The sequence below is a fragment of the Lithobates pipiens genome, unplaced genomic scaffold (genome assembly GCF_037356315.1).
Source record: "Lithobates pipiens isolate NorthernLeopardFrog02 unplaced genomic scaffold, aLitPip1_a1.2 Scaffold_8, whole genome shotgun sequence".
NCBI classification, from domain to species: domain Eukaryota; kingdom Metazoa; phylum Chordata; class Amphibia; order Anura; family Ranidae; genus Lithobates; species Lithobates pipiens.
Genome location: NW_027507903.1, coordinates 515,431,779 through 515,445,768, shown reverse-complemented (window position 1 = coordinate 515,445,768; position 13,990 = coordinate 515,431,779). Strand labels below are relative to the sequence as shown.

The window sequence follows — 13,990 nt, the reverse complement described above, 5'->3', positions numbered from 1 at the left end:
CGCTGTAAGAGGAGAGAGGGTGCCAAAAAGGAGAATGAAGAAGGTGATGGCAGCTACACATGTTTCTTTTCTTCTTTCTTTGTAAAACCTTAAAGTGGAACTAAACCGAACTACTAAAAAATGTAAACAGGCAACTCTTTATTGCAGAAGAGACATGCTATGTCTCTTCTGCGACCTGCCAATCAAGAGTCTGAAAACTTGCTAGTTGAGGGATTAACCACCACATAACTGCAATGAGTAGGTGAGTATTTTTGTGAGTTTAGTTCCGTGGTAAAGCTGAACTTTAATCTTGTATTTTGCCTTCTCTGATTTTTCTATGCCCTATACAGCTTTCTGAAAACCTCACAGCACCCTACCTCCATGCTCCTTTTGGAACCTCCATTCCTAATGCATGCAGTGCAAGACTGAAGGTAAGGCTGGAGTTTAGCTTTAACCATTTTGTACATTCTAGACATTATGCCTACATATAACAAATGCATTGAGCCACCTCACCAGAGACTGCATAGAGTTTGTAAATATAATTATCAGACTACAGCCAAAATTCGCCTTTCCCATGTTATTTGTGTTATTTTTATTTGTCTTCACTTGCTTTGTCCTCTGGCTCCACACTTGTTTTCATATTTTACTAGCTTTCTCTATGTGGACAAAACATGTTACATGGCTGCTGAAGTCATTGTAACTGTCACACATGCACAATGCAACTGGCCGCAACCTTTGAGAAAAATTGAACATGAATGCAAGTTTTAGACTCAGTTCACACTGCTGTGACTTGACCAGGACTTATGGTGTGACTTTGTCAAGCAACTTGCTGGGAACTTTAGTACTACTCTGATGCGACTTTTGACGTGACTTTTGGGAATGCCTGGGTAATCTTTTTGTAATGTCAGATCCAAATCACATCAATATAGATAAGGATCCGACTTGGAGGGCGACTTCCAGTAAAGTCTATGGGCACAAGTCAGATAGAAGTTGCTTGAAGTCGCACAGGAAACTTTTCTAAAGTTCTAGAAACTTTAGTAGTGCTAATTAAGACAGCTCTCATTGACTAACATGGAGTTTCACATGTAATGCGACACCAGTCGGATCCCAAGTCGCAGCAGTGTGAACTGAGCCTAAAGCCCAACTCGTCGGCTACCAGGATGGGAATCGTACAGAGGCCAACCCATGTGACATGCCTTTATACATTTTACTTCTTGTGAGTTGCCATTGTTTAAAGCGTAACTTCACTTTTGTTGAGAAAAAAACATTCCCCCTGGGTGATCTATGTACATTGCAAGGATAACAACCTTTTTGTTATTCTGAAGAAATCCATGTGTATTTGTCTGTGCCTCTGTTCAAAGAGGGCCTAATGGGAGTGGGCTATACACTATACACAATTATTCCTCACCATCGAGCATGTGAAGCCACTAAATGGGGCCTAAGGAAACACTCAGAATTATTATGCACACAAAGAAAATACTTAATTAAATGTCTAGATTTCTGTCTTTAAAACTAGTTATTTTTGGTTTAATAAGAACTATTACCATCAAAAAACAGGCGTAGCAATGGGTGCAAAATTTGCACCAAGTGTAGCTGGCCTGTTTATGGCTAAATGGGAAGAAGAATCAGTTTTTACAAATACACCTACTGAGCTAGTAGTGTTCAAAAGATATATTGATGATATCTTTATTATATGGAAAGGAGAAGAAGACAGTTTAGTCAATTTCCTTGAAAAACTAAACGCAAACGATCGGAACATCACTTTTACATGGGATATAAGTCAAAAACAAGTAACTTTCCTAGATCTAGATATCATACAAGATGGTGACGGTCTGAGCACAAAAACGCACTTTAAAAACGTCGATAAAAACGGCTATCTACCCATGACAAGCTGCCACCACCTTAATTGGCTATGGAATATACCAAAAGGACAACTCATGCGACTTCGAAGAAATTGTAGTAAAAAAGAAATCTTCCTGGACCAAGCCAAGGTAATAGGCAATAGATTTATAGAAAAAGGATACAAGACAAACCATATTGAAGAAGGAATCCGTGAAGTGAGTGAAATGGACCGAAAAGAATTAATCAAAGACAGAAATAAGACAGACTTGAAGCCCAACAACACAGCTATCATATTGGACTATAATGCCCAGTATAAGAAAGTAGAGAGTATCATCAAGAAACATTGGCATATTTTATTAAATGATACATATCTGAAACCTATCCTCCCTCTAGTACCGAAATTCACCTATAAACATGCCCCGACTTTAAGAGACAAAATAGTGAAAAATGTACCTGACCCTCCCTCCATTGGCTTTTCTTTCTTTACAGGGAAGGGCTTTTACCCATGTAAACGTTGCTTCGCTTGTAATAAAACAAAAAAAATCAGGACAAAAAACATTTGAAAAAATATTCAAATTTACATCCACCAGCACCGGAAATTCATACAAGATTAGTGATTTTATCTGCTGCAACACAGAAGGTGCAGTGTATGCACTGGAATGTAGTTGCGGCATGCAATATATTGGACGTACAAAAAGAACTTTACGAATAAGGATTAAGGAACACATACAAAACATTATAAAAGGCTTTGATAAGCACAGTGTTTCTAAACACTTCGCAACACACCACAAGAAACACCCCACACACTTAAGATTTTGGGGCATTGAGCCGTATAAAAAACATTGGCGAGGGGGACACAAGGTCAGGACCCTCAGCCAAATGGAGTCTAAATGGATCTTCACTCTCGACACACTTACCCCTCGAGGGTTAAACATAGAATTTGACCTCAACTGTTTTATTAATGATTTCTAACACTTTTTATAAATGCCTTCTAAACCAATCATTTGCCTGTATATATGTACTTATGCCTCCTCTGCCTAAACTTCTCTTCCGGAGTCTGTCTATATAATTCCGAAATATCCTTACAATTTTAGAATAATTTTTTCTTATAAAATAATATATAACGAATATTTTATATTTTTTACAGATATTTTTTTATATTTTTTACAGATATTTTTTACAGATATTTTTTACAGATATTTTTTTATATTTTTTTATATTTTGTAAGATTTTTAATATTTTGACATTATTACCTTGAAATTTTACTCTATATTATAATTGTTAGTCTAATATTCCTTATCCTCCTTTTTAGTCCGGGTATATGTGTTTATATATATATATATATATATATATATATATATATATATATATATATATATATATATATATATATATGGGCTACACATAAGTCAACATACATATATAGATATAAATTGCAATTATGAAATATTTTTATTTTTAAACTATTGCGGCTCATACTATAAAATATCTTTTAGAATATTTTTTTGAATATTTATTAGTGTAACATCCCGGTTTAAAATAACAATATCTAGCTATATAGTATAATTTGATCTACTATATACCACAATTATGGGACTGGCCAGTACACATTATGTGTATAGAACAACTCCATGTAGCCATTTGTGCATTGCATTGCATTGCATTTATAGCATGCATTTCATTTATAGAAAATTACAGTGGTTGCAGATTGAAAAGGAAAGGTAATTTTTAATAACATTCAAATACAATATGACTTGTATCGCAAGTGTACACGCTATGTTATTTTTTTCCCCCACACAAGTGGAGTTACCCTTTTAATTGCAATAAAAACAATATGTATGGAACGGCAGTTTCTTTGCAATTTTGTGTGCCACATCCAGTATTAGACCAAAAAGCAGAAAGACCCCTAGTGGTGGACTTTTTACAATCCAGTAGAAATATATAAAGAAATTATTACATTTGTAAATACCATAAAAACATAAAACAAAAGGAATGCTTTAGACAGAATAGTCACCAACAATTGTACAATACAATCATTTATGATACTTTTGCATCCTGCGTGTTTCGGAGCACCCACGTCTCCTTCCTCGGGGGTGAGTACCTTGCAAAAGAACGTTCTATTCAAAAAAAAAAATAAATGAATAACATATATTAGAAAATAAGACCAAAAATGTGTATTCATATATATTCTATAAGTTTGTATACAGCGCACTTGCATATCAAGATGGTGTACTGAATGTTGATAATTAAAAACACTAGAGCAGGGTAGACATGTCAGACGGTTTCTTGACTTCAACGGCTCCAAAAAATAAGGTGGTATACCAGAGTATTTAGCATTTAAGCTAAATTGCATTTAAAATAATGTGCTGTTGGTAAAAAAGGGCCCACAATCCCTTCAACCCCAGCGACCTGGGCATGAACTAACCCGAACAACCACTGAGGCCGAACAATCGGTCCTATAAATAAAATAATTCATGTATAAACTTATAGGCGAAAGAAAGTTTTTCCCTTTAATCAATGCATATATTGAGTTTCATTGATGTCCAGCATATATTGAATAAATATCTTACATTTTTTGAAAGAAGAAAGGAATAAAAAATATATACCTGAAGGGTGGTAATCAGAGGAATCGGCAGCTAGATATTCTGGCAAAAAGTAACTGGTTGTGGATATAGTAGAGATATATATAGATTGATTAATATAATCCCTTTTTGAGAAAAAATTGCTTCGGAAATATTTGTAATTATGTATATCAATTTTAACTAATTTTATAGGAAACAAATTTAGCAATAAATGAATAGTAATCAAATCATATTTTTTTTAATTTTATTATTCTTTATTGTTATATTTTAATTCAAGCCACATACAGAACCATTAAGTATTGCTGAAAAAAATAAAATAAGAAAGAGGAACCTTTACCTTTAAACATAGGGAGTTGTAGCAGAGTCTGGTCAGTCTGTCTCGGCATCCACCAAGCAAATGTAGTGGATGCCGGACTGACAGCCAGCGAGGTATTAAATACCCCTCCCTCTCCAATCAGCTGGAGCAACTAACTGCAACAGCTGATGGATGGGGAGGATAGAATGGCCGCTCGTATAGTGGCCCCCCGAGTAAGGTACGCCCCTCGCATGAGCGAGCGCATGCACATCGGAGCAGGCCCACGCCCACTGCATCCACCGACACAGTGAGCTTCCAGTCCGCCGGAGTTGCAAGATGGAGGTCAGTCATAGATGGAAATGACTGTAACCTCTATAGACAAAGCCACCGTGGGTTACAATGACCAGGTAGCTTTGTGTGGCAGGCGTTCCTCGGGTCTACCCACATCCATGGGGAAAAAAATTCAAAAATAGCCACTAGCAAAAATAGTTTTTAGGAAATTTTATATAATTAAAACTGCAAATTAAAGCAGCTAAAAAAGCCTTGAAGAATGAAACCGAGAGTTTACAAATATTGATGTAACATAATGGTATATTTATATTAGTGTTATCCAATTAAATATTGGATTCAAATACATGCATGTAACATGGAAATATATATAATATCCACAAATATATTATGTCACAATATACAGCAGTGTGTATGGACTCCACAACTAAGCAATTATAAAGACAAATAAGGGAGAGAAAATCTATTGAAAGAGGTGACATAAATTGTTTCCAAGAGGGAGATTATACAACACATATGTTTGTCTTCAATCCGAGTTATGTTTATGCTTAAGTGATATATATCCAAAGCACGACAAGAGGAAAATATTTGAAAAAATAGAAGAGGAAAGGAATATTGAACCTGTCTGAAAAATATCCTGACAATTGGTATCCTTGTAGACACACATCATACATTACTATTGTGCTGTTCTTGGGTTTTAGATGTAAGGGATCACCATTAAGGCGATCATTTCTCCATATCTCCCAAGGAGAAGCCCTCAAGAAAGGGTTTGCACCAAATGGTTTCATTTAAACCTGGAGGTTTTGTAGCCTTTAATCTATGATTCTATCTGGAGGAGGGCCTTATAAATAATTGCAATAAATTATGAACTTTACTAATCATACTACACTCTGATGAGTGCTGCTGTATGTCTCTGCTGGCTACAATACGTCTTGTGATGCTGACACTCTGTTTACTGCTTTCCACCACTAGATGCCCACAGTCTTGGGTTGAATGGCACTCCATGGCCATTACTCAGGATTCACAAACATGATGAGTTTCCTAAAGCACGGCACAATCTGAATCTTTATTCCTTCAGACTTTTTCTCTCTGACACTCTGTTGCAATATGAACAGGGCAGGTTGGGAGGGGAAGGCAAAGGGCTAATTTGCTCATCTGAATTGTGGAGTTTTGTGCGTACAATGTAAATTTCAGCTTGTGCTAGTCAGCTCTGGGGGGGGAAGGTTGCTAATAAATTATTCACATTTAATGCACCTGATTAAGTAAAAATACTTTAAAATGTAATTTTGTTTAGTCCTCAGGCCATAATTTATTAACCGCTTCCCGACCGCCTCACACAGAAAGGGCACGTACAGGCAGATTAACGTACCTGTACATTTCCCTTTAAGAGGCGGCTTGTGGGCGCGCCGGGAGCTCTGTGATCGCGGGTCCCGCAGACTATGTCCGTGGGCATACCCGTGACAGTTTCATGGTAAGGAAGAACAGATAGATGCTAATGTAAACAAGCATCTCCCTGTTCTGCCTAATGACACTGTCACTGATCACCGCTCCATGTAATCGGGAGCGGTGATCAGTGACGTATCACACAGCCCCTCTCCCCCCACAGTTAGAATCACTCGATAGGACACACTTAACCCCTACAGCGCCAGCTAGTAGTTAACCTTCACTTTTTTACAGTAATCAATGCAATTTTTTAGTATTGATCGTTGTATTAATGCCAATGGTCCCAAAAATTGTCCGATGTGTCTGCCATGATGTCGCAGTCATGATAAAAATCGCTGATCGCCGCCATTACTAGTAAAAAAAAAAAAAGTTATCAATAAAAATGCCATAAAACTATCCCCTATTTTGTAGACGCTATAACGTTTGTGCAAACCAATACATGCTTATTGCGATTTATTTTTTGACCAAAAATATGTAGAATGTGTATCGGCCTAAACTGAGGGGGAAAAAATGTTGTTTTGTATATTTTTTGGGGATATTTATTATATTTAGTGAAGCTGCTGCAACACTTTTCTGGCATTAGTCCCTTTTTGTTAACGTATTGCGCCAAATTCTTGAAGCATCTGCAAAACTTTTGGTTCTGACAGCGACTTGTGCACCAAATTCAGGTAGTTCTAAAATGTGCTACTTTTACATTGTGACACATTCAATGTGCCAAATTCAAAATAAATTATAATGCTCTGTGCTTCTCTTGCAGAATAAAAAAAAAAAAATGAAAACACTGACAGTTCTTATCTTACGAAAGCGGAGGTAATTAAGACCAACTCTGTTTTGGTGTACAGAGAGAAAATGACGCAGACAGATTTTGCATGTCTTGTGTGATTACTAAAAGTGGCAATGTTTTGCAAAATCTCTGCGCCAGTCTTTATGAATTCCAGTGTGTAAGTGTAACACTTGGAGAGATCACAGTATACCCCCTGACAATGTCTTATTCTGCTCTCATCTCCAGAAGGCTGGTCCCATCTTTGTTCAGGTATCATCAAGGTTCACCATTTACTTCATGGACTGAGCTGCCAACTCCGAAAAATCAGTCAGATAATTCTTGGTGCTTGTATAGTTCTTGGCTGTGTTCACAAATGTCTGAAACAGATCAGCCCTTGCTGCAGCCTCTCACATTGTGATTTGTGAAAAGTACAATGTTGCATTCTGATCAGAGTGAGGAAAACTGAGTAAATGCTTCCTTCTGCCTGCAGCAGACTGATCTCAACCTAGGCAAAGTCACTGGCCGCAACTCAAGGCCTGCTTTGTAATGGTAAAAAGTGGAGCTTTTTTGAAAAAAAAGATGCTGTTTATTCATACAGATTTTTAAAGTTACTGAAAGGTCCACATTTGTCCTGAATTATGACTAAGGATTGAGACCTATCTTTAACCACTTAAAGACCGGACCATTTTGCTGGTCAAAGACCAGACCACTTTTTACGATTCGGCACTGCGTGGCTTTAACTGACAATTGTGCGGTCGTGCGACGTGGCTCCCAAACAAAATTGATGTCCTTTTTTTCCCACAAATAGGGCTTTCTTTTGGTGGTATTTGATCACCCCTGCGGTTTTAATTTTTTGCGCTATAAACAAAAATAGAGTGACAATTTTGAAAAAAGCGCATTATGTTTTACTTTTTGTCATAATAAATATCCCCCAAAAATATATTTTAAAAAAAAAACATTTTTTTCCCTCAGTTTAGGCCGATACGTATTCTTCTACATATTTTTGGGGGAAAAAATCGCAATAAGCGATTGATTGGTTTGCGCAAAAGTTATAGCATTTACAAAATTGTGTGGCATTTTATGGCATTTTTATTAATAATTTTTTTTTTTTTTACTAGTAATGGCGGCGATCAGCAATTTTTATTGTGACTGCGACATTGCGGAGGACACATCGGACATTTTTGGGACCATTGTCATTTATACAGTAATCACTGCTATATAAATGCAGTGATTCCTGTGTAAATGACACTGGCAGTGAAGGGGTTAACCAGTGGGTGGCAGTGTAGGGGTTAAGTGTTCCTAGGGGTGTGTTACTAACTATGTGTGGGCTGGGCTTTCATTTAGTTAACACTGATCTCTGCTCCAATCAGATGGAGCAGAGATCAGCGTCACTAGTTGCTAGGCAGAATGGGGAAATGCTGTTTACACGGCATTTCCTCCATTCAGCTGTCCCATGAGACGATCGCGGGTATGCCCGCAGCGATCGAGACCACGGGACCCGCGACCAAAATCACGGGGGGCCCCGACCGGCACGCAAGCGGCATTGAAGATTGGACTACCTGTACGCCAATATGCCTGCCCGTGGCATTCTGCCGACGTACATCGGTGTGCGCTGGTCGGGAACTGGTTAAAGGGGTTGTAAAGGTAAATGTTTTTTCACCTTAATGCATTCTATGGTGAAAAAACATCTCACAGTGCCGTCTCCCCCCAGCCCCCCCGTTTTACTTGCCTCACCCTGCAAAAGTCCCGCGCTCGTTTCCGACTTCCTCTTCACCACTCAGCCTGGCCGCTGATTGGCTGGAGTGGATGGATTGAAGGCAGCGCAGCCATTGGCTCGCGCTGCTGTCAATCGCATCCAATGACGCGGCGCGCCAGGGGGCGGGGCCGTGTGATACAGCCGGCAGCTGTAGCCGCTCGCTGTATCACGGGAGCGTGCCTGCAGGTGCTTCTCACCATGCGAGGGAGCTCGCATGAACGTGAGAAGCACCTGCGGGAAGAAGCAGAGACAGCAGCGGAGGGACCCCAGAAGAGCAGGTTCGGGGCCACTCTGTGCAAAACGAGCTGCACAGTGGAGGTAAGTATAACATGTTTGTTATTTTAAGAGAAAAAAAATACCTTTACAATCCCTTTAAGTTGAATGTGTACTCTGAAATCTATTTTTGTTTTAGCTGAGCAACCACTCTCTGTTGTGGTGACTTGCTTCCCTTTATCACTTCCTGATCACACTGGGCTTACCCTCTGAAACTGTGCAGTACTCCGGATATCCAACCTAAGACATCACCCAAGATGGGTGCTTCCAACACTGTGTGGATACCGATTTTCTGTCTGTGGTTAACAGGTAAGTGTGGTGCTGCTGTGTGGCTACAAGAAGTCTTCAGTCACTTCATTGTTAGTGGGGGGGGGGGGGGGGGGGGTTCAGTTTCATATTTCTAATATCTTCATTTAATGCATTTTTACTTTTTTTTTTTTCCTTACATTCTGTATTGATGAGCATCTCAAAGCCATACTGTGCCCTCAAACCTTTGGAGAGTCTACCCTTTTTAGCAATTGGAAATCAACTTATCAAGCTTATCAACTGAGGAGCTTTCATAAAACCTACACTCAGATTTCACACTTTTTTTCTAATTGCCTCAAATTGAACAATTGTACTACTCCTGCGTGAAAGTTGTATGAGGCTGGGTTCACATTGGTGCAATGTCAGACAGCACTGCTGTGCAAATCACATGCGATACCTGTGCGATGCGAATTCAGGCATACAGGTTGGAGTCGTGCAGGAACCTTTTTTTGGTCCTCACCAGAATCCATCTGATGCAAACTGATCTGGGGGGCGTTATTAACTTTGTATTGACACTCCCAGCAGTTTGCATAAGGCAGTGTGACCTGCCTGTGAGTCAGGTACGGGCACTGGGTTTGCAGGGTTTCCTGCATCACACCAATGTGAACCGAGCCTGAATCTTCAAAAATGTATACATTTTGAAGGACCATTTACATCCAGGCTTATTCAAGAATATACATATCTGTCCTTTATTATAACTGCTCAGTTTGACTTCAAATATATCTAAAGTGGAATTGTGTTTTGTATGTGGAATATGGATGTGGACAGTTTTTTTTTTTTGTAAATTTCTTTGTTTTCCACAGTAGGCAAAGAAAATTAAACCCCCTAATAATCAGGCATACAACTAACAAGACCACAGCACTAGGCCAGCAGTATAACTCCAAGACTAATACAGAGCATGTCTAACACAGTTATATCTTTCAGTATATGCGAGTCAAAAACATCATATCAGTATTGCAATCTGGCGGCTCCCATACTCTATAATTTACATACATGAGACACGCCAGATCACCAGTCTAAAGCGCTACTATATGCTTGATATTTTGCAAACTTTAGGAGCGTGAAAACAGAGTCCTCTACGCTTGACACTGTAGACATATTGTTAACCCATCTACGTCATACCTTCTCAAACATATTAGGCACTCTTCTGCCAGTATATGTGGCCTTGTAAACCAGTAGAGCCTTAACGGGCGCTTCCTAGGCAAGAACAGCAAGGGCTGCTGGTTTATCCATGAGATAATAAGCTTCCTTGCATAGTAGCAGGATGCAGCAAGAAGGTTAGCAGAGTATGGATAACCTTTATCAAGGCCAATGAGTACCAATCCCAAAAGACATATTTCAATATATGGCCTGACAAAAAGTGTTGTAACTTCTTGAATACATTGTGTAACTTCCGACCAAAACTGTTAAAGCTGTGCATTCCCAAAATATGTAAATACAGTCTTGCCTGGAAGAAGTGCACCACCAGCAACTGGATGATTGAGTAGGAAAGATCCTGGCTAATCTGGCGGGAGTGAGTACAGTATATATGTAAAAATTTGTACTGTATGAGATGGTCTCTAGCCGACACCAATCTAGAAAAGGTCTCCCAGAGATCATCCCCATCCAGCTGAGGAAAATCCACCACCCAGGCAATTTTCCAAGGCACTAGGACCTTGCTGGTATCTATACACAATTGTTTGTATATAGTAGACAAAGCCTTAGCTAAGGTATCATCAAATTTGAACATTGATTACAGCGGATACAAATTGGGCATTGTAGGCATGGCGAAATTGCAAGTAACCAAACAGATCTGAGTTAAGTAAGTAGATTCCATGGCATTGATTTGGAGGAGTACTCCATTGCACACTATATCACCAACCTTTTTAACACCAAACTTGGCCCACGTAATAGGATCCGGATAATTATAAGAAATTGGGTAATTGTGGGTTCCTCCACAATGGTGTGCGAGGGGAAATTCACCCCTCCCACTCCCTGACAGTTGCACACATGGATGCTGTGAGAGGGTATGGGGCCCTACCTCCCCAAAACAACAAATATGCCAATGCCTCATAGGAACCAACTATGGCTGCCTTCAATACTTTTGCTGCATCAGCCTCTGGGATGGTCAACCACCTGTGGGCAAAGACTAACTGGCCTGCCAGGAAATACCGAGAGAAATTAGGGACTGTCATCCCCCTGTTTCCACGGTTTCTGATGCACTTGGAGTTTGAGCCTAATATTCTGCCCCCTCCACAAATAGGCAGAGACTAACCACTGCATTCTTTTAAAGATATTTTTGGGGATCCACATGGATGAGTCCCGGGGAAAAAAATAAATATATATATATATATATATATATAAATATAAATAAAAATAAGTCTTTAGACCCTACGGTCTTCAGTTATCAATAGTAACCAAACACTTCATGGGATATATTTGAAGAGTGAGAGAGGGAAGATGGCCACCGGCACCCAAACACTGCCTCCTACCCTCCTCTTTGGACCCTTATCACAGGGGTCAAATGAGCAGATAGATGGAATAAACACTCCAGTTCCTGATCGTTCACACTCAATCGGGCATGGCAGATAAAACGGGATGGACACCGGTATCCCAATCTCCACACTCCGTTCCCATGGTCACAACATTAGATTCACGCAAAATATCATCCTATAAAATATAAAGGAAGAATCCTCATGGTGTAGTTCTAATACAGGTTTAATGAGTATTATAAGAGAATATTACACTCACATTTCCATATAAAAGATAATCACTTTGCTCTTTGATACAAACATGCATCTCCTGGTTAATACTGCCAACAAGATGGCTGCTGCATCCTGACATACTGTAGAATCACATCTCAAGCTCCTCCCTACAAGTTTTGTCACATGTTTACATTGTCAGGGACGTGGCTTGACATGCATGGAACTTTTATATTAGATTTCTCTGATCCTCTGGCCGGTAGTACCAAGTCGAAGAGGAGCAGCGGTAGTCAGTCAGCAGTGCATTTCCCATGATGCTCAACTATACTGCAGAGTGCATTAGCATCATGGGAAATGTAGTTCCAAAACATCTGGAGTGCCAAGGTTCGCCATCACTGCTCTAGTGTATTGCATAGATTTAGGTGAGTCTGGGAGCTCATGTCAGTCCAAGAAGATTCTTCAAGAAATTACAACCAGAGCCAACAGCCAGAAAAATTGCTAAGCAAAAGGACATGAAATAACCACTTTGTGGCAAAGGAAATCCAATATCGCCAACTTGCAGCCACTGAGAAGGACTTCCAAACGTACGGTCTCCAACCAATAGAAGTTGAAAGTTGCACAGAGTTTATCTGTGATTGGAGAGATCGGTCATCGCTACAGAGAAGAATGGCAGATCGCCCCTGATGATGTCAATGTGTGACGAAACGCGTAGGAGAGAGAGCTTGACGCGACTGTATACCGGGACGCGGCGGCCATCTTGTTAGCAGTATTAACCAGGAGCTGCATGTTTGTATTAAACCGCATTTTATATAGAAATGTGAGTGCAATATTCTCTTGTAATACTCATTAAAGCTGTATTGGAACTACTACCCCATGAGGATTCTTCCTTTTATATTTTATGGGGTGATATTTTGTGTGAATCGAATGGTGTGGAGATTGGGATACCTGTGTCCATCCTGTTTTATCTGCCGTGCCTGATCGGGTGTGGACGATCGTGAACTGGAGTGTTCCATCTATCTACTCATTTGACTCCTTTGATAAGGGTCCAAGGAGGAGGGTAAGAGGGCAGTGTGTTTGGGTGCCGGTGGTGGTCATATTCCCTGTCTCACTCAAATATATCCATGAAGTGTTTGGTTACTATTGATATCTGAACAGCAAAGTTTCATAGTTAGTAAGGCTGAATAAAGACACCAGTTCAACCTGAGTGAGTGTCTACAATTGTCCCTATCCCTGTACATTGCACACTGACATTGGTCCCTACCCTCAAGGAGCCCACAATCCAAGGTCCCCATTCATATACTAGGCCAATTTTGGACAGAAGCCAATTAACCTACCTGCATGTCTTTGGATTGTGGGAGGAAACCGGAGTACCAGGAGGAAACCCACGCAGGCACAGGGAGAACATGCAAACTCCAGGCAGGTAGTGTCGTGGTTGGGATTTGAACCAGCGACCCTTTTTACTGCTAGGTGAGAGTGCTAACCCCTACACCACTGCCGCCCTATGAAGTGTCTAAGGACTTTTTATTTTGAGCACTGCACCTCTTTTCTTTTCATGCTTGTATTGATGCTCAATAGAATTTTATTGTTGTTTGTTTATTTATTGCTAGCTGATAAGCGCAGCAAACATTTTATCATTGAGATATATAAAAAGGGAAGAAATGTAATTTTTAATAAACTTTCCCTACAGGGGAAGATTCTGCCAGGCCTGTAATCTATTTTTAAGCGCCTGCAGCAATGGAGTTGCGTTCAGCGGAATAAAGTCAGAAGCTTGACTAGAAATAT

The 13,990-nt window shown here is 39.7% G+C and overlaps 1 long non-coding RNA gene across 2 annotated transcripts in view; it reads left to right on the top strand.

Annotated features, from left to right (window-relative positions):
• Positions 1–288: 288 nt before the first annotated feature.
• The window catches only part of LOC143963453 (uncharacterized), a 40,279-nt gene continuing 26,577 nt past the window's right edge, over positions 289–13,990 (top strand). The window contains exon 1 of one of the 2 annotated variants that reach the window (XR_013270967.1): positions 289–410. This is a non-coding gene — a long non-coding RNA (uncharacterized LOC143963453). Of the gene's footprint in view, positions 411–9,421; positions 9,531–13,990 lie in introns of those variants that run through there. The other variant, XR_013270966.1, reaches the window with a different exon arrangement.